We start from the raw sequence: 26,064 nt of genomic DNA, 5'->3' as shown, positions 1-26,064 counted from the left end.
ATGGTGCCGTTGGTTTTCTTACACAAGTCGAGGACGTCTTCGACACAACTTGTGAACGATTCCCCGGCCTGCTGGACTCGTTCGCATAAGCGCTGTTCTGCTTGCAGCCACGTGTTTCCTGAGGAGGAAAGAAAAAGAAAGAGAGAAAACTACGTAGATATAAACAGATCGTCCATGTGAAGTACATTCCTGTAGTCGCTATACTCGCGGACAACTTTTCTTGGCAATGAAGGGAAGGCTAGACAGCCAAACTACGCGTGTGCTACCGCTGAAGATTATAGTCCCACAAGTGCGTCCGTGTTTTCTGCGTGACAATAAAAAAAACATTCTGCTTTATTTTCTACAGGGCGCTGTTTGAAGAGAGGGTCAGTGCGCACCAACGTTTTTAGATTAAAATAATCTAAAAACGTTGGTGCGCACCAAGGAGATATTTATATTCGTTCTGCTTTATGCAGCGTCATTTGGCGTTTTTGCACCTGTGAAAACGTCGCACCTTTTATGTGCACTTCACAGTCAAAATGGCGTCTTCGTCTTTAGGTGAGCGCTTGTCACCCTCCAGCTTTCCCGACGACTCGCCGAGGAAGCTTGTGACGAATTTCACTAACAAATGGCTGTTTAAGCCTGTGACGGCCGCTCGAATGATCAAATGGCCGTCACAGGAGGTACGGAAGGTTCACAATTCGAAACGCGCGCCGAACCGGACTACTTCGCGGAGCAGCACATGTGCAGTAGCTCCGCCCCCGTAGCCTTCCCTTCATTGCCAAGAAAAGTTGTCCGCGTGCTTTGGCTGCGCCCTCCTCACTTGTTCCCGAAGCTTTGACACAGTAGGTAAGTACATTCCTCCAGTCCATTCTCACGCCTCGCGTCTTCGGCTCCCCCACCTCCACAGTTGCTCGTGAAGCCTCCATGCACTTCACCTGGACGATCTGTGTATATCTACGTAGCTTTCTCTCTCTTTTTTTCTTTCCTACTGAGGAAACACATGGTGTTCGTATGTCAAAATATGTGCACGTGGGGTGTTCGCGAATCGTTCTCCTTTTTCCTCAGGATTCTTACCTCTTCTTTTTCCCTCAGGAAACACGTGTTGTTCGTATGTCAAAGTATGTGCACTCTTTTTCCTTTTTCTTAATTCTCTCTCTCTTTTTCCTTTTTTTATCTTAAACTTTCTTTACTTTTTTTCTCTCTATCGCCTCGGAGGACGATGATAGTATAAAAGCGCATCGAAGCCTGGTAAATTTCGTCTTCATGAAGATCGGTCTACGACCAAACCGTCGACAAAATAAACCGTTTTTTATGAAGGCGCATATAATCTTATACTTATAGTATATATATATATATATATATATATATATATATATATATATATATATATATATATATATATATATATTTATTTATTTATTTATTTATTTATATATATATATATATATATATATATATACATATATATATATATATATATATATATATATATATATATATACATATATATATATATATGTGAGGACGAAGATCGACACCGGGGCTCTGGCGCGCGTGGACAGCTAGCGGGTAGAGGCAGAGGAAGAAGAGGTCAGACAATAGAACAGCTGGCCCAGGAACGGGTGCTGTGTCCGTCTCTGTTCATCACAATGGCGCAGCCTACAACGCAAGCCGAACCTTGCACCTGAAGCCACCTGTCATCGCGCGTCGTCGGCGGCGCGGGTCTCTCCATCCTAGGAACGCCGTCCACGCTTCCTCGGTCATAGACACCATGGCCCGACCGCTGCTACAGCTACCCATCAAACCATCCCAGGACGGCGTCCAGGCCTCCTCGGTAGCTCAAGGGCACGCTTACCCCGGCGCCGCCAAGACAGTGCACGGCCTACCGTTGCCCGGGAATGCCGCTCACGCTTCCCGTGGCGACACCCTCTCATTCAGGGCTCCATCGGCACCTGAGTCACTTTGGGATGCGGTACGAGCTCCTTCGGACCAGCAGCCCGCCGTCGTGGGCCCAACCACCACCGCCTACTGGTCCGACATGACTGGCTCCACACGCGAACCATCGGAGAGCGCCGCGCACCTGCGGCGTACCATTGCGCGACTCCGCGTCACGGCCAACGCCTTGACAGCGTCGAGTTCTGCGCTGTTTCCTCTCATCATTCCGGCACTGACAGCCATCAACGCCATGTTGGATGTGGCCACCTCGCTAGACCTCGAGGCCAGCTCGCCTGAGCAACGTAGAGAGCTCCGGTCTACCCTCAGCCAGGTCTCTATCCAACTTGGTGACTTCGCGCACACACTCTGCCGTTTCGCGCCTGCCGTATCACCATCCCAGGCTACCTTCGTACTACCGGAGTTCCGCGGCTTCCAGGACGACGCCGAAAAATGGGTGGCGACCGTCAACGCCCTGGGAGATCGCGAAGCCTGGACGGAGGCGCAGAAATGGTCCATGGCGGTAGACCGCCTTCGGGAAGGTGCCGCGGCGTGGCACAAGTACGAAGGCGTGAGGCAGCAATCCTGGGACGAGTGGAGCACCAGGCTCATAGCTGCATTTGGGCCGATCGACTACCACCTCGCTGCCACCACCCAGTCCAACCTCACCGCTACCGAGGATGGAGCTCTAAAGGGGCACCACCTCGAGGCTGCTACTGTACAGTGCAGCTTACCACCACGACAAGTCGAGACAACATTCTCTCCACAGCACTTGGTAACGCGTGCCCCAAACTCATCTTCCCTTCGTGACCCGGACGTGACGGCTCCTCTTGGACTCGGCACGCTGTTTGTCCAGAAGCCGGACGAATCCAAGACCATTACTAATGTGTGCGAAGAGCCATCTGAGCTAACTCATCCGCAGCTTCAAACGCATTCATTGCCCGAATGCGCAGATGGCCACCTTGCTTTCAATGAGACCAAGAATGTAGTGGCGACCACGTTTACCCGATGCACCCATCTGGAAGATTCCAGGACATGCCTGTGTGGAATGGTGAGAGCAGCCGTTCTGAAAGGAAAAGGCTCGCAGTACCTGACTACAGACCATCAACGGTTCGACGCGATGGAGTGCAATGTGTCCAACACGCAGGCATTCAGCGAGAAGGTTTCCCGGGACGAGCGCATGAAAGTTTCCCCGTCGCTATTCCCACTGCCTGCTGACGGAATATCAGTCATGAAGAAACGTGCACTGGACTTCACAACCACGGCTCCCGAAGAGTCACCTAGACCGCCTCCAGAAACATCGGGCGTCAATGGAAGGGAGGAGAGCGAGCGCCCCCTTGACAGCGTGGAGGATTCGGCAGTAGAAGGGAATATTTCAATTCCCACAAAACCGCAGAAGGTTCCTGACGAATGTCCTGACCTTCTTCCCGGTGTTTACAAGCATGGGGTTTTAACCGAAAAGAAACGCCGAGACACCTTGCCAGCTACGGTGCCACCTCGGATGCGGTTTCGGCATCCGTCCCCGGGCATGCCACATCCGCCGTTACCTCCGAGACAAAGCCAAAGCCGGCCGCCGGAAGCATGTTTTTTGCGATTTAGCCAGGGTCGCCCACCAGACCCACGAGCCAAGAAGGCAGATGCACCAGCCAAGTCAAAGCGTGGCCGAGACCGGCCACCGCGATGCAGCCAAAGCCGCCCACCAGAGACACTTTCGGCAGTTCCGCGCGCTCGCAGTCATGGCCGAGTGTGAGGACGAAGATCGACACCGGGGCTCTGGCGCGCGTGGACAGCTAGCGGGTAGAGGCAGAGGAAGAAGAGGTCAGACAATAGAACAGCTGGCCCAGGAACGGGTGCTGTGTCCGTCTCTGTTCATCACAATATATATATATATATAGTGATGACTAAGAGCGGCATCGGGGTTCTAGCGCGCGGGGAGCTGATCGAGGCAGAGGAAGAAGAGGGCAGAATAGAACAGCCGGCCTGCAGCAAGGATGCTGTCTCTGTCTGGTTCATTACAATGGCGCAGCCTACGACGCGAATCGAACCTTGAAGATGAATGAAGCCACGTGTCCTCGAGGGTCGTCGGCAGCGCGGGTCCCTCCATCCAAGGAACGCCCTCCACGCTTCCTCGATAATGGACTCCACGACTCGACCGCTGCTGCCGCTACTCATCAAATCATCCGCGGACGGCGTCCATGCCTCTCCGGGGGTTCCAGCGTACGACCTTCCAGGAACCGTGCTACCACTTTCGTCTGAGAATGTGCACGGGCTCCTCTCGTCTGGGAACGTCGCGTACGCTTCCCGTGACACGCATCATGTGCCCTTCCAACGCGTGACTCTTCCAACGCGCGACTCTTCCAACGCTCGAGCATCCAAGGGACGCCGTTCAGGCTTCCTTGGACGTGGATGTGCTGCGGCTGTCTCGCTTGTCGTGACCGGGATGTCGATGTCAACGTTTCACTTGGTTCGTGACGCCTGCAATGCACAGAGTGATGTGCATATAGCACTCGATCTCTGGCAGTTTCTGTGGCAATATGTGACGAATGTTCCAATGCGGATAGCCAGAACTTCAAACACAGTAATCATCGTAATCATCGGTGACTTGTGCTATGAAGACCTGTGGGTTGGCGTCTATCTTGGTTTCTTTTCTTGATTAATTTTTTGAAGCTTAGGTTCAATAATAACGACGCTTAGTAATGTTTCTGACGCTGAAGATGTTTAGTACGGTTCGGCTGGCGCTCTGTGCACAGTGATCTCGTGACAAGTTTTTCGACACTGCGATGATGCTCGCTCCGAAGTTGAAGTTGAACTGTTGGGTGTACCATATATATAACACTGATTTCTTTATTTGCTTCGGGAACAGAGTACCGGTGAGTACGCAAGATCACTACAGTCAGAAATCGGATCTCCCATGCTCGCGCTTTCAACAGTATGGGGTGTTCATGCAAATAGAATTCGCGCTTTTCAATGTCATGGTCATTAAAACATTGCTTTTAGGGCGAACGCATTAGATGCCTCATGAAACGCGCCAATTGACTGGAGTCCCGAGGCTTCGTGCCAACACGAGTGAGGCAAAAAAATCATGTGATGACGCCACCAAGACGTCGTAGATAGCTCAAACTGGTGACGTGTCAGTGACGTCATGCTGACGTCAGATTACGTTACGTCATCTGATATTGTCATCACATAATATTGGCGTTTCGCACAGCCTCCGTGATCGCCCGCCGATCACGGAGGCAATTCAAGATTTGGGGACGAGCAGAAAGCTTGCAACGCCTCCGGTCTTGGAGGCAGTAAAAATCATTTGATGACTTCCCTAGGACGTCATAGACAGCTAGAATCTGTGACGTCACAATGGCTTCGTGTTGACGTAAGCTTACGTTACGTCATCTGATAACGCTGTGGCGACACAGTGCGCACAAACCGGGCAGCCTCCGCTTCGTCACTATCTAGGCCGGCGTGACACGGCTGCATGCTACACCACGCCTCAGATAAGGGACAGCGCCACCGCAGCGTCACCGGAGGCTTACGTCACCGACGGTGGCTATAAAACCAGGCTGCCAAGCTCGGAAGTGATTCATTCCTTCGCTACCCGACTGAGCGCAGCGTCGGGATGCTCGTCCCGCTGCTGCTACTTCGGTAATAAACAGTTGCCACGTTTTATGTTGGGATGCGTCCTTCCATCGACACGGCATCCCACATCTGGTGACCCGGAAACCGAACAAACCGCACCGCTATGGCCGACCCGGAAGCCCTTGCCGCTCTTCGCCAGCAAGTGCAAGAACTTCAACATCAACTGCAGGCCCTGCAGCAGCAACATCCCGGCAACGTCTCCGCGCCCCTAGCCGTACCTGCCGGCGCCACTGAGGATGTCAGAGCCCCTGCAGAAGGTATCCCGCACGCTGCCTCATACGACACCTGGCGTGTAGCCGTCAAGCTTCCACCGTTTTGGTCGGACTTGCCCGAGGTCTGGTTCGCCCAGGTCGAGGCCCAGTTCTCCCTGGCGCGCACCACGCAAGACCGGACCCGCTACAATTACGTCGTCGCCCACCTGGACGCACGTTATGCCAGCGAGTTCCGGGACATCCTGGCCAACCTACCAACGGCCAACCTCTATGATCACCTGAATACCGCACTCATCCGCCGCCTGTCGCTCTCGGAAGAACAGAAGGTACGACAACTTCAGTCCGCAGAGCTTGCCGAGCGCAAACCATCGCAGCTTCTGCGCCATATGCGTGCGCTCGCGGGCAACGTGCAAGTCCAGGATTCCTTCCTGCGAGCGCTTTGGCTCCAACGACTCCCGCCGCACGTCCAGGCAATTCTGCGGGCTCACGTTGGGCTACCTCTCGATGAACTTGCGGAGATTGCTGATCGCGTCGTTGAGGTCTCCTTGCCGCAGCTGTCGCTCACCATCCAGGCTGTCGCCGCACCGCTGAACACCGCAGAGCTTGCACGCCGTATCGACGACATCGATCGACAGCTCACCTCCATTCAACAACGCCTGGGTGAACGTCTTCTGATGCACCAGCGCCGCCACTCGCAAAGCCGCGACCTTAACACCACTTCGTCGCGGGAACCCGATAACGGCCCGTGTTACTACCACCGACGTTTCGGGGACAGAGCCCGGCAATGCCGACCACCGTGTTCCGCTCGGCATGCGGAAAACACCAACGGCAGCTCGTAGAGACGGCCGCAAGCTGCCAACCTGGAGGCCGTCGCACCTTCGTCAACGACCAAATCACGAGGCAGCGGTTCCTTGTCGACAGCGGTTCCGGCATTTGCTGCTACCCGCGATCCCATCTTCAAGGTCCTCGTCCGCCTACGTCTTTCGAGCTCAGCGCGGCAAACCGCTCCACAATCAAGACGTACGGCTCGCTCCGCCTGCACATCCAGCTCAGAAACTTACGCCGTGACCTTTGCTGGAATTTTGTCATCGCCGACGTCGCCGAGCCGGTCATCGGCTCAGACTTTCTGGCCCACTACAACCTCCTTCCGGACTGCCGCAACGACCTCCTCATCGACGCGACAACGGGACATTCCACACCAGGCCAGCAAACGACCGCCCAACAGCCAAGCATCAAGGTACTCAGTGTTGACAATCACTCGCCGTACCACGCCATCCTCGCCGAATTTCCCGGATTGACGCGCCCCAGTGGACTGCCACGCAAAGTGCAGCACACTACCGTGCACTACATCCGGACCACTTCAGGCCCCCCGGTTTTCTGCCGCGCCCGTCGCCTTGCCCCTGACCGCATGCGCATAGCCAAAGCAGAGTTCGAGGCCATGCTCCGCGAAGAAATCGCCCACCGCTCTGACAGTCCATGGGCCTCGCCACTCAACCTTGTTCCGAAGAAGACCGAAGGCTGGCGGCCCTGTGGGGACTACCGTGCCCTCAACGCGCGCACCATCCCGGACAGGTACCCCGTCCACCACATACAGGACTTCGCCCATCGCATTCATGGCTGCCACGTGTTCTCCGTGCTAGACTTGGTGAAGGCCTACACACAGATACGCGTCAACCCGGATGACGTCCCTAAAACGGCAATCATCATTCCCATTGGCTTGTTGGAGTTGCCCTTCATGTGCTTCGGCCTGAGGAACGCTGGACAAACCTTTCAGCGCTTCATCGACGAAGTCGTCCGCGGCCTCGACTTCTGCTTCGTTTACCTTGACGACATCCTGGTATTTTCCCGCGACGCCGAAGAGCACCACAGGCACCTTCGTCTGCTGTTCCAACGCCTCGATGACCACGGTCTACTCGTCAATATCCAAAAAAGCACGCTAGGCGCTTCCGTCGTCCGCTTCCTCGGCCACGAAGTTTCAACTGAGGGAACTCGGCCCTTGCCCCAACGCATCTCTGACTTGCAAAATTACCCTCAACCCGCCACCGCTAAAGGCCTTCGCCGTTTCCTCGGCATGCTGAACTTCTACAGGCGTTTCTTGCCACACACAGCTGACTACCAGGCTCCCCTACATGATGCTTTGGCTGGCCTACGAGGAAACCAACCCGTCACGTGGACACCGACGTTAGCAAAAACTTTCGAAGATTGCAAAGCCGCCCTCTGCACCGCCACGCTTCTCACCCATCCCGTGCCAGACGCTCCCTTGGGACTCTTCACGGACGCATCTAGCTTCGCCATCGGTGCTGCCTTCATGCAACGCGTGGACAACACCCGGCATCCCTTGGCGTTCTTCTCCAAGAAACTCGAAGCTCGGAAAACGGCCCCTTCAACCGCCAGTTCCACTGACGAAACCACTACCACCGCCCCGACAAGTTTGCCAGCCTATTACAGAGAACTTCTGGCGATATACGAAGCAGTGCAACACTTTCGCCATATTCTCGAAGCACAGAACTGCACCATCTATACCGACCACAAGCCTCTTACCTTCGCCTTCTCTCAACGTCGGGACAAACTCCCGCCTGTACAGCAGAACCAACTCTCGTTCATTGCACAGTTCACCACCGACATCCAACATGTCAGCGGGAAAGACAACGTGGTCGCCGACGCGCTTTCACGTGTAGCAGCCATCAGTTCTGCTCACATAACAGCGGACGTCCTCGCCGAGGCTCAGACTACGGACGCCGAACTGCAGGAACCTCTCAAGGGCAGGTCCTCACTACAGCTGCAACAAGTCCCCATTCCAGGGTCGACGACCACAATCTGTTGCGACATGTCGACTGGACGAAGCAGGCCCTATGTGCCCCTGCCCCATCGCCGTGGGCTTTCCAACCAGCTCCACAACCTCAGCCATCCAGGCATACGCGCGTCTACACGCCTCGTGGCTGACCGCTATGTCTGGCCCTCCATGCAGCGGGATTGTCGCACCTGGGCGCGCTCCTGCATTCAATGCCAACGCGCTAAAGTCACCAGGCACGTCACGTCACCCCTCGGAACATTCCCTCAGCCCTCCGGTCGGTTTGAGCACGTCCACCTCGACATCATAGGACCCTTTCCCCCTGCTGGACCCTATCGCTACTGCTTCACCGCCATCGATCGGTACACTCGATGGCCCGAGGCATGGCCCCTCGAAGGAATCACCGCGGAAGACGTCGCCTCGGCCTTCTTCACCGGCTGGACTGCTCGTTTCGGCGCCCCTCGCCGCGTAACCACCGACCAAGGACGACAGTTCGAGTCGCACCTTTTCAGGCTCCTCGGGCTGACCATCGGTTTCGAACGCTTGAGGACCACCAGTTACCACCCCTGTGCCAATGGAATGATCGAGCGTTTCCACCGACAGTTCAAAGCAGCCATTATGTGCCACCCGGACTCAACCTGGCTCGAGGCCATCCCAGCCGTCATCCTCGGTCTTCGCGCCACCTTCAAGCCGGACATCCACGCTACACCAGCAGAGCTCGTCTACGGGGAACCACTCCGTCTCCCAGGTGAATTCTTCGCCGCACTGCCATCGAGCACTACGACGTCAGACCCGACCGACTTCGTCGCCCGGCTCCGACGCACCATCGCCGCCTTACGCCCGTCACCTGCAGCTCACCACTGCAAGCCTACACCTTTCGTGTTGAAGGAGCTAGCTTCGTGCACGCACGCTTTCCTCCGCGACGTCCCCGTCCGCAGGCCTTTCCAGCCACCCTACAGCGGACCCTACCTGGTCGTCCATCGCGACAACAACAACTTCACTCTGCACCTGAACGGAAACGACGTCCGCGTCTCGATTGACCGGCTCAAGCCCGCATACATCGCTTCGAACGAACCGGACAGCGCCACTCCAACCACAGGCATCTATCCACAGCCGCCGACGTCGCATCCCGCTCCGGTCACGACACGCTCTGGACGTCTGGTACGCCTCCCAGATTTCTACAGACCCTGAGGGCTCTGCACTCCGCGGGGGGGGGGGGGGTGATGTGGCGAAACAGCGCGCACAAACCGGCGCAGCCTCCGCCTCGTCGCTATCTAGGCCGGCGTGACACGGCTGCATGCTACACCACGCCTCAGATGAGGGACAGCGCCACCGCAGCGTCACCGGAGGCTTACGTCACCGACGGTGGCTATAAAACCAAGCTGCCAAGCTCGGAAGTGATTCATTCCTTCGCTACCCGACTGAGCGCAGCGTCGGGATGCTCGCCCCACTGCTGCTACTTCGCTAATAAACAGTTGTTACGTTTTATGTTGGGATGCGTCCTTCCATCGACACGGCATCCCACAACGCCATCACATGACATCGGCGCTTTGCACAGCCTCCGTCACCGGTGGGCCGATCGCGGAGGCAGTGCAAATCGGCGAAGTCATGTGATGACGTCATCGCGTAAAGTCACGTTACACGACGTCATCATGACGTCACACGCTTGGGTCGTATACGGCGACGTCATTACGTGATGACTTTTCACATCCCTCGTGTTGACGCCGCCGACGCGGGACGCCGCGGACAATTTTCGCGTTTGCTGAGGCCAGAGGAGCTGCAGGGCCCCTAGAAGGCGAGTGTTAAATAAAAAAAATCACAGCATATACACGGAGTGAATGATGATGAGTGGGCGAAGCTGCGGAGGTTCATCGGTAAACCGTGAATCTTCCGTGAATTCTGCCCAGTACATCATCACCGACGTGAGATCGGGCGTGTTTATACTAAAGGTTCGATGAGTTATGACGACTTGCAGCTCACTTTAATTTTACATGTACGCTGTGAATTTTCATTGTTTAGAAAACCATTGCTTTAGAAAACATCTGGCGTGTTTCGTTAAGCAGCTGGCGTCTTTTCGTTTTGCTTTAGAAACATCTGGCGTTCTTTCGTTTTGCTTTTAGAAAACATCTGGCGTCTTTCGTTGGTTTATTTCATCAATCAACGGCGTTTTGAACAAAATTTTTATTGTTTAATCACGCGCAGGAGAAATCTCACCAGGCACTACCTTGGAGGTAAACAATGGCTGCTAATGGGAATGAGAGACAGAAGAAGTCGGCTTTTAGCTAACACTTACACTTCTACTTCTACTAACGTTTCCTACTGGAACATGCCAATGGCTGCTAATGGGGAATGAGAGACAGAAGAATTCGGCTTTTAGTTAACGCGCACGCTGCGAATTTTTTATTGTTCAACAACGCACAGGAAAAATCTCCCACCGGCACCACTTTGGAGGTCAAGATCTGGTACTATCGTTACGACTGGTTACGCACTACGACTACGACAACTACGAGGGACGAACGGGTGCCGCTTTAAGGAGCTTCGCCCCTAAAACAATACTTCGTTCTGCTAGTCTGTGATAGCGGACATTCTGTTGGCTTGCTTTAGAAAATCATTTTTCTGCTCAACTTCTTCACGCTGTATACTTCCTAATCACGAAATTTCATCGAGCACATGAGGGCCCCTTACTATAGTAGAAGAGCTTCCTGCACGAGCACAGACATCGTGCACTATACGTGCATGACTAAAAAGCGCAAGGCACATTCGTTTAGCACAGAGGCGCGGATTAATCTACATGCGTGAATTAAGCGTGAAACTGGTAGCATGTACACAAGCGGCAACACCGCGGTAAATGACACCATAGGCTGACAGTCACAGAAACGCAGACCACATAACTTACAACACATGCCAGATAACCGCCGCAGCTGACGCGCGGCAGCACTAACCCGCAATATCGAAATAAATCTTCCCCTCACAACATCGTGGTAACATCCCAAGCCCGTGCTCAGAACGCGCGATAAATTACGTAAACGCAACACATCAGGCTTATAGCGTTATCGCTGCAAAATTTCAATCTGCCCAAGCGTTCGAAACGCGAACCATAAAACTCCTTTTTTCAGCGTGACAAAATGATTTTTTGTCTGTGTGGCGCCCTCTTGCGGACACTACCAAAAACAAACCGTGCGGCGTCGGGGTGCGCGTCTGCTGCCACCGCTGCCACCAGTGCTGCTGCGTAGCGCGAAGCTTTATTGCTGCGGCACATGCGCTGAGAGGCCCCGTCTGAGCGTTGTGTTGAGACATGGAGCCCCCTGGTAGTATTTACATACCCGGCGGCTTCTTTTCCGTGACCAATGAATGGACGAAAACGCCGGTATCAATGAAAATGCCGAGCAAAATGCAGTTGAATGCTTTCATGGCGGCAAGTGGTTGGCAGTGCTCCCGGCAAACCACAAAAGGACAGAAGTTCTGCGATGAAGGGTACGTGCGCAACCTCATGTTCAATGAGTTGACTGCCACGTCCACATACTGACTTCTGAGAAGTGTTTGCCTCCCTTCAATGTGCTACTACATCGCGCATGCAGTCGTGAGTAAAACCACAGGAGACGTACTGGCATGCCGCTGCCTCTCCCCAGCCGGGTCAATATCATTTTACAGCGAAAGCTGTTATGAGATCATTTCACCGGCCGTTTTTGGCGCCGTAGTTGTCCGCCGCCGCCGCCGCCGCCGTTGTCCGTAACCAGTATCGCTCGAAATAAGAAAAAAAAACAAAATAAGAAAAATATTCCAGGACGGAACGAGGTTCGAACCTGGGCCCTCTGCGTGGGAGCCCAGTATTCAACCTCTGAGCCATGCCGGTGCTTGAAACTGCTTAGCAAAAAGGTCCTACACAGGCTTGACGTCGGGAAGGAACCACATTAGCATATGCAATATAGCGTGGTAGAAGAGTATAATAAGCACCAAGCGTCGCACAACGCGAATTCTGTAACCAGGCGTCACACAATGCGAATTGCGCAACGAGTAGGTTGTTGAATGCTTCCAACCCATTACAAAGGACTCTGCCATAATTCTTCATCGTCATCAGGCAGAGCATCAACAAAGTGCGCATAATGCCTTACATGCATATAGCAGGTACCAACGCTCTCCGTAGAATGACGAAAAATGGCACAGTGCCTGCTGCCCTACTTCTCAAAAATTACAATGATTTATAGCGTAGTGGGTTCCTCGCAAGTGCACTTGTATTGGTTGCCAAAAAAGCCCATAAGCGCATGATCCACTCCCTCGGAGTCTCAGTAAAATTACAATGATTTATAGCGTAGTGGGTTCTTCGCAAGTGCACTTGTATTGGTTGCCAAAGAAGCCCATAAGCGCATGATCCATTTCCTTGGGGTCTCAGTAAAGTTCTTCGCCTCCTCCCCCCCCCCGTCTCTCTCCCACGTCAACCTATGTTATACAGCATGACGGGAGAGGGAAATAACGACCGGGCGTCACCCAATGCAGATTACATAACTGGTGGGCCGTTTAAAGATTCCAACCCATTACAAAGGGCTGAGCCTTAATTCTTCATCGTCATCAGTCATCGCGTCAACAAAGTGCACATAATGCCTTCCAGACGTGTAGCTGGTGCCTCGTTTCTCCACAGAATGACGAATAATGGCTTAGTAGGTGCTTCCCAACTTCACAAAAATTGTGATTTATGGCGTAGTGGGTACCTTCTAGTGTACTTGTATTGTAGCCCCTGTATCAGGTAGATAAGCCGAAGCGGTGCTTGCCTGCAAGTGGCCTCTACGGCGCATGCTCGCCACTTGTGTGCCCTTTCCTGTACAGGGTATAAAACATGTGCGAATAAAAGCTGGGGGGCTTTTTCCGTATGCTGAAAACCGGTTGCTGTTGTTACTCAGTAGATACCGCACACGATACATGGTGTCAGAGCGTGAAGCCACGACCACAGTGCTTGTGCACGGTAACGCAGAAGCATGGACCTTGTGAAGCCGCCGGAGCCGCTGCACTTCACCAGCGATATCAGTAAGCAGTGGAACCTTTTCAAACAAAAGTTCGAACTTTTCTTGACTGCCTCTGAGCCAGATAAAAAGCCTAGACATGATGCCACGAAGATTGCCTTATTGCTAACTCTGGCAGGCGACGACGCCCTAGAAGTTTACAACAATTTCACATTCGGGGACGACGAGAGCCAAGAAAGTTACGCAACTGTCATCGCCAAGTTTGACGCGTACTGTGCAGAACGCCTGAATGAAGTGCACGAGCGCTACATGTTTGGGAAGCGCATCCAAGCTCAAGGTGAGCCAGTCGAACAGTTTGTCAGAGAGCTCAGAAAGATGTCTCGGTCCTGCAACTTTGGCACTATGGCAGAATCGTTCATTCGTGACCAAATAGTATTTGGAACAAATGATGACAAAGTCAGACAAAAGCTGCTGCAAGATAATAAGTTGACATTGGCTAAAGCGGAAGAAGCCTGCAAGGCTGCGGAAATGTCTGCCGCGCAAAATGAGATTTGGTCACGAGAACAGAGACAGATTGATGCTGTCAAACGACGGGATCAGCAGCAGTGTGATGAACAGCCAGCAACATTCAAGTGTCGCAGGTGTGGACGCACACACGGTCCGCGAAGCTGCCCGGCATTTGGCAAAACATGCAGGAAATGTCAAGGGCAGAATCATTTCGCTGCCCGGTGCAAGGGGAGCAGGCAAGTCCAGGAAGTAAGGAGCACCGAGGATAGCGATTCGGAATTTGCCATCTTGGACGTCGGTGTCAACAGCGTTGGAAGCGCGTGTGACCGTGACTGGGTGGTCAGAGCGCAAGTTGCGGGCAGGACACTAGAGTTCAAGGTTGACACAGGATCACAAGCCAACCTCGTGCCATTCTCTGCCTACAAGAAGCTGCAACCAAGGATACCATTGACTAGAAGTAACTGTATCCTACGATCTTACAACGGAGGAGTCATCAAGCATCTTGGCTTCATGACTACCACGGTGACCGTCGGAAGCAAAAAGGCAAAGATTGATTTCTTCGTCGTGAAGAAGGACCGGCAGGCCATACTGGGACTGCGAGCGAGCGAACTGCTTGAACTGTTCGCGCGTACCGTTAATGATATCGGAATAAGCAGCAGCGAGGAAGTCGTCCAGCAGTATCGACGCCTTTTTTCTGGGACTGGATGTATCAACCGCCCATACCGCATGGTTCTTCGAGAAGACGCTGTCCCAGTCGTCCAGACAGCCCGCCGTGTGCCCCTTGCCTTACGGGAGCCTCTGCGCGAAGAACTTGACCGTATGGTCAAAGCCGGCATTATAGCCAAGCAAGACCAGCCGACGGACTGGGTAAGTCCTCTGGTTATTATCAGAAAAAAGGACGGTAAACTAAGGCTATGCATGGACCCGAGGAAACTTAATCACTGTCTGAAGCGCGAGCATTACGAGATGCCGCGTCGAGAAGATATCGAATCTGAATTAGCTGGAGCACGTTTTTTTACGCGCCTTGACGCCAACTCGGGGTTTCACCAGATACCCCTGCATGATGAAACGTCAAGAATCTGTACGTTCGCGACTCCCTTCGGTCGTTACCGTTTCTTGAGGCTCCCCTTCGGCATAGCCTCTGCCCCAGAAGTGTTTCAAAAGTCTATCAGCGAAATATTCGAGACGCTGCCAGGTGTGCGAGTATACGTCGATGACGTCATCGTGTGGGGTAACACAAGACAAGAGCACGATGAGAGGTTACGAGCGGTAATGGAAGCAGCACAGAAAGCTGGCCTAACGTTTAATGAAGACAAATGCATCATTGGCGAGAGCAAGATTTTTTTCCTTGGTGACGTTATTGCAGCAGACGGCATACGCCCAAATCCTACCTTGGTCAGCTCTCTGCTAAGTATGCCACCACCGAAGGATAAGCAAGCAGTGCAGCGCATGCTCGGGGTCGTAAACTATTTGGCGAAGTTCCTACCGTCAGTCACAGACCGAACGAAACTGCTTCGCGACTTGATAAAAAAAACAGTACCTTTGAGTGGACGGAAAACCACGCTAAAGAATGGACAATGATTTGTGACAGTTTGAGCAAAGGTCCGGTGTTGGCGATTTTTGATCCTGAAAGGATTACGAAAATAACATCAGATGCTTCGCAATATGGATTAAGCTCTGCTCTCTGGCAACGTTATGATGATTCGTGGAAGCCAATTGCGTATGCCTCACGCGTCTTAACAGAAGCGCAATGAAGGTACTCCCAGATAGAAAAAGAAGCTATGGCTGTTGTGTTCGGGTGCGAGAAGTTTCACCATTTTGTGTACGGACGTGACATTATCCTCGAAACCGACCACAGACCCTTAATAGCAATCTCTGAGAAGCCGATCGGAGAAATGCCGCCCAGATTGCAGCGATTTTTTCTTCGTTTACTTAAATACCACTATAAGCTCCATTTTGTTCCAGGAAAATGCTTGGTGGTCGCCGACATGCTGTCTCGAGCTCCCGTGGGAAACACAGAAGAAAACACCGATGATGACGTAGAAATTCACGCGGTAAGTGTTCTTTCATCACTTGTCAGCGAAGCAACTTTGAAGCGGTTGACACAAGAAACTAGCAAGGACGACTACTTGAGTCAAGTCATTCATTGCTTGGAAAGCAACAGGCCAGTCTGTGGAACACTAAAACCATTCGAAAGTGAATTGGTTGTCGTGAGTGGTGTGTTGTTTAAGGGATGCAAAACAGTGATACCATCAAGCATGCGCCCCGAGTTACTTCGAAGAATTCACGAAGGCCACTTAGGGGTAAATAAATGCAGATCTCGAGCGCGTAAGTTACTGTTCTGGCCTGGTCTGAATGCGGACATTGAAGCACTCATCAGAAGATGCCCAGTTTGTCAGAAGTATGCATACCGGCAGCAAAATGAACCACTCATTAACCGCCCAGTGCCGGAACATGCATGGTACCGAGTAGGTGTCGATATTTTTCAGTGGGCCGGAAAATCGTACCTGTGCGTTTTTGATGCGTTATCCAACTTTCCAGAGGTGGAGCTTCTACAGGACACAAAAACGGCCACAGTTGTGACAAAGCTCAGCTCAGTCTTTGCACGGTACGGAATACCTATTGAGGTGTGCACGGATAATGGTCCGCAGTTTGCGAGCCATGAGTTTGCATTGTTTGCAAAAAAGTACGACTTTAAACACATTACGTCCAGCCCGCGGTTTCCTCGCTCGAATGGTCTCGCAGAAAAAGGTGTTCAAATCGTGAAACGCATATTAAAGAAGACGTCAGAGATGAAACATGATTTGTGGCTTGGATTGCTCGCTTACAGGACCAGTCCGCTAGAAGGCGGTCAGTCGCCTGGAGAGTTGCTTCAGGGCAGACGACTTCGGACAACTCTTCCAGACTTCAACGAATCTCCAAGACAGGTGGTAAAGAAACATGAACAGTACCGACCCCCAAGACGGAGCCTTGCACCGCTACAGAGAGGCCAAGTTGTCAGGGTACGAGGAGACTCCTGGTCACCGAAAGCAAGGATTCTTAATGCGGCTGATCAAACCCAGGTCGTACCAGGTCGCCACCGAAGACGGCAGTGTTTTGCGCCGCAACCGACAACACCTCAGGGCTACTGCTGAACCTTTCAGCAGTTCGCCTAGTGTTGATGACATCCCCGATGACTTCCAAGAGGACGGGTGCCCTGTCCAGATCCAGCCAAACGACGCAAGCGCACCTGACGCTACGCCATCGACGCGAGAACCAAGAAGATCAGAGCGCGAAAGAAGGCAACCACGGCGGTTGAGATATGACGACAACTTGGAGCAAGTTCCGTGAACTCAAAACCTTCTGAAGTGCGTGCGCAAACTTTCGAGTGGTGTTTGGTGCTGTGCGTTATTTTGAGTGTACCTGTTTTTCGTCAAAACGATAAAGTGATTTAGTTTTCATTCCAAGCGAGGAAGATGTATCAGGTAGATAAGCCGAAGCGGTGCTTGCCTGCAAGTGGCCTCTACGGCGCATGCTCGCCACTTGTGTGCCCTTTCCTGTACAGGGTATAAAACATGTGCGAATAAAAGCTGGGGGGCTTTTTCCGTATGCTGAAAACCGGTTGCTGTTGTTACTCAGTAGATACCGCACACGATACAGCCCCAAGTGAGCTTAACGGGCTCTAGAAACGCCGCTCTTCCAGCTTTCGCTGTGACTGTGCTGCGGTTTCAGCGCAGGCCTGGCGTTTTTTTTTGTTTATTCTGTCATTCGTACTAATCATATGAACTACCGGGCCTCTGCTTTGGCGGTTTCGTGTATTTTCTTGTTCGCGCTCCCGTGCGTGAATAGCGCTGAAAGGCATCGTTCTTCTTAAAATCATCGGTGTAGACAAACACTGATGGCATGAAATCGGGGTGCCTGAGCGAGTTGGACGGCGAACCTGCAAAATCCGTGAACATCGCACTAAGGTGACCAGAAAAAAGCAAGCACGTCGAAACTTCCCTAGCACAAGCAAAACGCCGCAAGATTTATGAATCGGTGCGCGGCAGTCACGTCAATAGCCAAAATACATGGATGTTATTTTTCTTTCTCGCTGAATAGCGAATGTGCTTCGACGACGGAAATGAACCGCTGAACTTCAGTGAATGACAGGTGACGATATTGCACTCTTTGGCATTCATTATGTTCAAGCTGAGGACTTACGGCGACCATTTTTACGACACGAAAGTAAACAGCAGCGTAGTTATGTTGAAACCGAAGCGAACCTAGGGGCTCTCAGCCACACTTTGCTGTTGTCGTAGCGAGAGCTTCGTCGCTACTGAACTGCTGTACGACGAGCCGGACACAAAGCGCACACTTGTTCCGCGTCCTGCAGACAACGTGGCATGTTCTTCGCGTACGCCACCTAAATCATAGCAATAATTAGCACACATACCTTTAACAAAGTGTTTTTCGCACAGTCGTGCAAAATCCGAACGCTGCCACGGACTGCCGTCTTCATTTTGGCGCCTGACAGCCCTGATCCACGCTTCACGACGCTGACGATCACGTTTCACCGATGGGAAGCGGAAATATGAATGTTGGTACTAGGGAAGTGCACGGCCGGGCTAGACTGCACGCGCGCGCGCGCGTGCGGTCTAGCCCGGCCGTGAGAAGTGCTAGGGAAGTGCATCCATAAGCGGCACACGTCGCCGGCATCGCGCTAACAGAACCAGATATACAGATAAATATGTTTGTTGTGCCTGCCTGCACATGCCAACACTACTCTCACCGCCAATGCCGCGGCGAGAAGAGAGGCAGCGTGCGCGGCGTGCGTCTGCGACGGCGCCGCACAGATCGTTTCACAGAGTCGCCGCCAGGGGGCCGCGCATGCGCTGTAGAGGCATGCAAAAGGCGGAAAACAATAAGTTTGTGTTAATGGTACGCTGTTTACAATACCAGCAATATTCAAGAAAGACACTCAAGAAGGTATCTCGCATAACACGGAGCAGTCGGTCGGGGTCCATTTGCTGCGTCTGATGTAGAAAATCCAAAGGCGTCGTCGCTTCCCTAGTAGCACGAATTGTTGCTGCAATGTTGTCACAATGTTGCGAATGTTGTTGAATGTTGTGCAACATTCCACAACATTGCGTCAATGTTGCCAGATGTTGCTCAACATTCAACAACGTTCAGCAATGTTTAGGTAACGTTGCATTTTTATGTTAATACAATGTTGTCAAATGTTGACAGACGTTGGCCCATATTTGACCACACGGCTGGAACATCGCCGCCGCAACGGCAAAACAACTTTAACTGCAAAACCGGTGTTATTTCCGTGGCATCTACAGTTAAATCTAAAAGATTTCTCAGGTGCTTGCCCAAAATAAAGATGCCATTGCTGCACTGCTGCCTGAAATGAAAGCGTGCACGTACACGTGCACAGCGCATATTCAAAATAGATTTATACGATATACGTACCTCGTGTTAAACATGCACTTTCATAAATTATCCCACTGACGCGTTGATTCTGGCGTAGTGGTGCCGCAGGGGCAAGCGGCATATAAAAGTGAAACCGAAACAAAAAGCGGAGCCCTTGCCTATCAGCGGCAGTCCTACGGTTAGTGACATCGTTAATCGCCGAGAGCAGTTTCCCGCGGAAAGTTGTGCGCGATGTTTGAGCTCTTCGTGGCGCTCAGCTGAAGACTACGGGAATACTGCTTTCGAAAGAGAACGGTAAGTCTTTTGTGGATTTATATACTATAACATCAATTATTGTCCGGTTAGTGGTCACTCGCAGAATATTCCGTGGTTTGCTCGTTTTCCTGCCTTGGCTCTTGCTTTATACGGAGTTCGCGGGCGAAAAATGCAGCGGGTGATGTGCGCATTGAGTGAAGTAGGCGACAGGCAAAAGCGTTGAAGAATAGCTGAAGATGTTCGTCATGAGCTCGTTAGCTGTTTCGATGCAAGTGACGACTGTCGCAGCGACGATCACTCGGTGAACGAGTCAGCAGAGTGCGGGAATGAAGTTCCGTTTTCTGACCCAACTGCTCGGCGCCCGCATTTGCACGGCGCGCTCAGTTTACCGTGGGCATCAATCACAGGCGAACGTGATGTTAGTGGCTTTTATTCTTCGTCTGGCACTGAATCAGCCGCTTCCACCTTGCCTAACGCCGGACACCCTTTGTTTTGTACGTTGAATATAAAGATAAGTTTTGCCGGTACTCATGCATGGCAATGCATTCATTTTTGACCACTGAAACTGTTAACGTTGCTGTGGTGCTTTATTCAGAACCACCAATAGGAAAGAAATAAGCGTGAGTTTCAGGATGCATTAATTTTATTTTTGTTTTCGTAAGGCCTTTAACACAATTGCAGGTTGAGCCAAATTGGTGTTGTAGATTTGTAGGCAAATTAGCAAGACCTAAGTGCTTCAAGTGACTTAAGCCTTTTGCTTTATTCTGCCAATTTAGTTTGTGCCTTTTCCTTTTTTCTCCAGAGAGGCAGTGCCAGCCTGTATTAGACCTGTGGTTCTCTGACTGTTCGTCTTGTCGCCTTGTTTGCATTAGAGCACCATGTACAATGCGCACACTACTACAAATGTGCACCAGAAAGGACTTACGGCGCCAACGTGATCTCAAACCCCGTTTTGTTTGAATTCTTTCAACTTTCAGTTCTTTCTCTTGTTTTTTGTAGAGTTAAGATAGCTTCCAAAGGGCAACTTGCACTGATGTTTGTTCGTTCCATGTAATTATAATACCTCAGTGTTGTATCAAGCATGCCGTTACAGAACTGATGTTAAGACACTTGATGCTTTATAGTTGCGGGTGCCAATCCCGCAGAACTATTGCTTAATTTCTCCTGTGCCACTTTTTGTTTGGGATATTTGAAAAGGGAAAGTTGTTCTTTGGTTTATTCACACTATTTTGTAATATTACAGCATCTAGTCAAGCCTGCCTTTGCAGCTTTGTTATTTTAAGAACACTTGATGAATGGCCACATAGTTATAAGTACCAGCCTTGCAAGGTTATTTCTTAAATTCTCATCTGTCACATTTTGTCTTTCTAGGTTACTTCAAAAGGGGCAAAGCTGCACTCACATTTTGTCATACTATTTTGTAATATTACCTTATCTAGTGAAGCGTACCTTCACAGCTTTGTTGATATCAAAGTGATGTTGATATGGGGCCACATTGTTACGGGTGCCAGCCTTGCAAGATTATTTCTTACTTTCTCCTGCATCACATTTTGCCTTTCTCGGTTACCTCAAAAGGAGCAAGGTGCACTTATGTTTGTTCATGCTATTTTGCTATATTGCAGTGTCTAGTCAAGCATGCCTTCACAGGTCTGTTCATGTTAAAAATTTGATAAGTGACCACACAATTATCAGTACTATTCCTCCAGGATTATTTCTTACTTTCTCCTGTGTCACATTTTGTCTGTCTGGGCTATCTTTAAAAGGGCAACTTGCACCTATGTTTGTTCATTCCATGTTGTAGTACTACAGTATCTAGTCAAGCCTGCCTTCACAGCTTTGTCGATGTTAAAACTATAAGGGGTCACATGATTATGGGTACCAGTGCTGCAGGACTGATGCTTAGTTTCTCCTGTGCCACATTTTCTATAGGAGATTTCAAAAAGGAAAGAGCAAGTGCTTTTAGGTTTGCTCACTTATTTTTTGTAATATTACAGTATCTAGTCAAGCCTTTGTCAACGTGGATTTTTGGCCTAGTTGGTTATATGCTTCAGAATGGGGCATAGCGAGGGCCGGTGATAGCTGTGTCAGCTGCCCGTCGGTGGCGCTGACTGCTAATGAATTGGCCTTTCTTGACGCTGCTGGTTTTCATGGGCGATGAGTGGTGCTTTTGCGTATACCGTTGCTTTCAAAAATAAACAATCAGTTGAAAGTTAGCGCCTGTCCTGTTGTCTCTTCCTCGTCCGTGTGTGTTAGCGCTATGCCCCATTCTGTAGTCAAGCCTGACTTTGCATCTTTGTTAATGTTAAGAACACTTCATGAATGGCCACGCAGGTACCAGACTTCCAAGATTATTGCTCACTTATTCCTGTGTCACATTTTGTCTTGTCAGAACTGCTAGAATGTCTTGAAGAGGCAAAGTTTGTTGACACTATTTTGTAATGTTACTGTACGCAGTATTTTCTTTTTCTTAATATTGCTAGTTTCACTGTAAGACCAGCATTGGTGCCAATATTCTGGTTTTTTATTCTGTTTGTTTACCTTTTCAGTTGTACAAGGTGTCAATGTGATTTCGTTCATTGCAAGAATTTAGGGTCATTTATTCATCGACAATGGTGGCCATTATCACTGCAAATGTCGCACAGCTAGCCGCAATAGGCCCCTCATCAAAGATTGTGATTAGCATTGATGAATGGAAATGTTTCTGCTGTATTGCTATTCTGGACAGGTACATTTGTTTTGAAGAATATGTAAGCATATATTTTCTTAGAATAAAATTGTAGTGTTATTTGATTCTGGAAAATTCAAACCAAGCTTATGCGTCTTTTCTCTTCTGTGTAATAAATCTTTGCATTACTTTTCATATTGTTAATTCTGAGTGATGAACCCATGTCTAGGAACTTCCATGCCACTAGGAAGTTCACTGTAATCACTGCTATAGTGGATTTATTCACTGCTGCCCTTACACTATATTGCCGACAACATACTGCAAGCACCGAGATGCACATGTATTGCATAAGAAACATGGAGGAATAATTCTTCCTTTTGCACAATGATATATGTTAGGCTAATATAAAGTGTACTGTTTACACCTTTTGGCAAATATTACTGCTATAGTAACCATTGACTGGCAACAAGTAGATGTGCATGTAACACAGCTGTTCAATTGAGACTGGCTTCATGACCACTGATGTAAAGCATCATTACATATCATGTAAATGCAAGAATTTATTTTCCTCTCTGCGACGGCGAGAATGTTGCTGTATGTAGCAATTACGTTACTCAAAGGTTGCCGTTATGTCGCTGAAACTTTGAAGTAGCATTGCAAGAATGTTGCATCAACGTTTCTGTATGTCGCACTTCAGTTGCTTGAAGGCTGCCGAAATGTTGTGGCAACTTTCAAGCAGCATTGCGAAAACGTTTCATCAACATTGCTGCAAGGTGGTAAGTTACTAAAAGTTGTCTAAATGTTCTATCAACTTTCAAGCAGCATTGCGAAAACGTTTCATCAACATTGCTGCACGTTGCTAAGTTACTAAAGGTTGTTTAGATGTTGTAGCAACTTACAAGCAGCATTGCGAAAATGTTTCGTCAACGTTGTGGCAATGTTGCTTTGAATGTTGTGCAAATGCTACCAAAAGCGGACATTAGCCACGTTGTGGCAATTTTGGAAGGTAACATTGCAGCAACGTTGTGGACACTATGCGTGCTACTAGGGTTCTTTCCCTTGGGAAGCCTAAAAAGGCGGAAACCCTGCGCGCTGCTGTTTGAGCAGCCCACCGTGCAACAACCAAACTTTCGACAGTGGTTATTGTCGGCTGCAGACTGGGAAACAACAAGTCAGGCAAAGTTTTGCTTGAACGCAGCAATAACGTAATATAATAAAATTCGTCCTACGATTCTGCTGTGACGACTGTCCTCTGTGTGTCATGACCACGCACTGCAAGCTACCTGCGGTGCGGGCTGCCTATTCCACAATTGTGGCGGTTTGGACGTGTTGGCATGACATGACCAATAAATTCTAAGCGCACATATAGACGAGGACAAAGAGCACGTATGTGGGAGGCGCGATGTTCAGTTGGCAAAAAGATAGCGCGACAATCACGGTGACGTGGCTGCACTGTTGAAATGTTGAGTGAGTGGCGGCGCTGACGCGTCCGCACGCGGTGTTCCTTTGAAAACCGCCGCAAATGCCGCACGTGCGTTTGCTACGCCATGCTCGTTCTTGCAGCCGTTTTTATCAACGCTGCTATCACGCTTTCGCGCTGTCTTCCTATCATGACCGCCGTAGTGCGAGCTCGGAGCAAACTCGTGTTCCCGAGAAGCTCAGGCCATCCTGCATAGCACCCCAAATTCCCTTTTCGACGTGATACCGTAAATCGTGTTTTCCCAGAATACACGAGCTTACCTGAACTGAAAGTTGAGCTAAATGGCCGGAATTCAACGTAAAACAATCGGCGCGCAGGCACGAACACAAGGATATTGAGCACAATAAAGAGAACACGTTATGTACTACAGGAATATCTAGGATAACAGCGTGGTTTCACTTTTTTAGGGGCGAAGCTCCTTAAAGCGGCACCCGTTCGTCCCTCGTAGTTGTCGTAGTCGTAGTGCGTAACCAGTCGTAACGCTACACTCGGCGACAACTTATCTTGGCATTGGAGCGAAGGCTACGGAGGCGGGGCATCCGCACATTTGTGTTACTACGCAAATAGTTCGGCATCTTGCAGCCGGTTTCAGTTCCAGTTTCGGTTTCGCTTGCTCGCATCGCTGGAGCGTTTAGCACCACGTCCACACGCAGAATGAAAACATCAGTATGCGTAGATGCATCTACCTACTGTACTGTGTATTGTCACAGGGTTGTTACGTTGACGAAGGCAGCAGTGGGCGTGTCGAAGATGAAATTCTTTATTTGGCCGAACTTGTGGGCGGGAAACGAGTCAGTCAGAGCGTCGTCCGTCAATAATTTTGACAGTGGTGAAGCGTGTCGGCTTTTATACATGTTCTAGCGAATGTTCCAGCGTTATCGCTGGTGGCCACGTAATCTCTAGACTATACGCGTACCGCGCGCAATCTTAATGGAAAGATCTAAAACAATCGTGACGCTTCTGGAACATCGCATCGCGGTCTACGCGGAGCATTCCAAACAGTCTTTGCGGGTGAAGCCCGAAGACAACAAAATAAGACACATGGGAATATGATGAACGCCGCCAAGCGCGCACCGCAGCCTGAATACGGTGTTTGCTCGATTGTAACGCGATCACGATTGTAACGCGAGGGGCGACTTTAGTAGCAAAAATTTGGAGAAAAAGCTCGCATTGTATTCGAATAAATACGGAATGCAAATACCATGATGCCGCTGAATTGGGTTTAGATTTAAGGAGAGCTCACGCTTAATTAAAAAGAGACTGACGCAGAATATTTTATCAAGCTTCGCTGGTCACACACCTTCATAGAGCGTAGTTTCTCGGCCATGGGTATTTCATTGCGCATGACGTAGCTGTGCACTTTGCGCCGCAATGCTGCCAACGCAAACGTGTAATAGCGCAGCAGCCGCGTCTTGCCGGTGATGCGCTTCTCAGTTTGGCCCGAGAAATTCAATTTCTTGCGCTTCGGAGAGGCAAGCTGGGCCCGCAGAGCTTCAGCCTTGATACGATTAACTGTTCGCTCACTCACACCGGTGAGCTCGGCGACAGTCCGGCACACTGCATTTGCAGACAAGTCACGCTGACGGCGCCACACTCCAGCGATGACATTGCAGATAACTTGCGTGGTCTGGTTTGATAGCCACTTTCTGTCACATTTAGAGTACAGCTTCTTCGGAGAACGAAACGGCGAGTTTGCGGCCGCACACGGTTCAGGCCAACGCTTCAGGCGGCATCGCAGACGCCATGTTTACCGAGACTCTGAGAGAGCAGGCGTGAGGAAAATGTGGTGCAGGCGTGAGGAAAACGTGGTGCTGTCCAAAAATTAGTTAGTAGAAGTAGAAGTGTAAGTGTTAGCTAAAAGTCGACTTCTTCTGTCTCTCATTCCCATTAGCAGCCATTGTTTACCTCCAAGGTAGTGCCTGGTGAGATTTCTCCTGCGCGTGATTAAACAATAAAAATTTTGTTCAAAACGCCGTTGATGGAATGCGGTCGCTCTTGGCGCTCTTTCGCTCGGGAGCGGACTTCTTCCTTGCATTTCACCGATCACAAGTGATAATGAAGGGACCACGTAGACCAACAGTACAATAAAAGTTTGATGTTTAATATATACACGATGTTTCACACTCTTTATATTATGTACTGGGCGCATTTCACGGAAGAGTTTCACGGTTTACAGATGATTCCCTCCGTAGCTTCGCCCCACTCATCATCATTCACCCCGTGGATATGCTGTGATTTTTTTTCAACGCCGTGTG

Source organism: Rhipicephalus sanguineus, chromosome 4, assembly GCF_013339695.2.
Source record: "Rhipicephalus sanguineus isolate Rsan-2018 chromosome 4, BIME_Rsan_1.4, whole genome shotgun sequence".
In the NCBI taxonomy this organism is placed as follows: Eukaryota; Metazoa; Arthropoda; class Arachnida; order Ixodida; family Ixodidae; genus Rhipicephalus; species Rhipicephalus sanguineus.
This window is presented reverse-complemented; position numbering follows the sequence as displayed.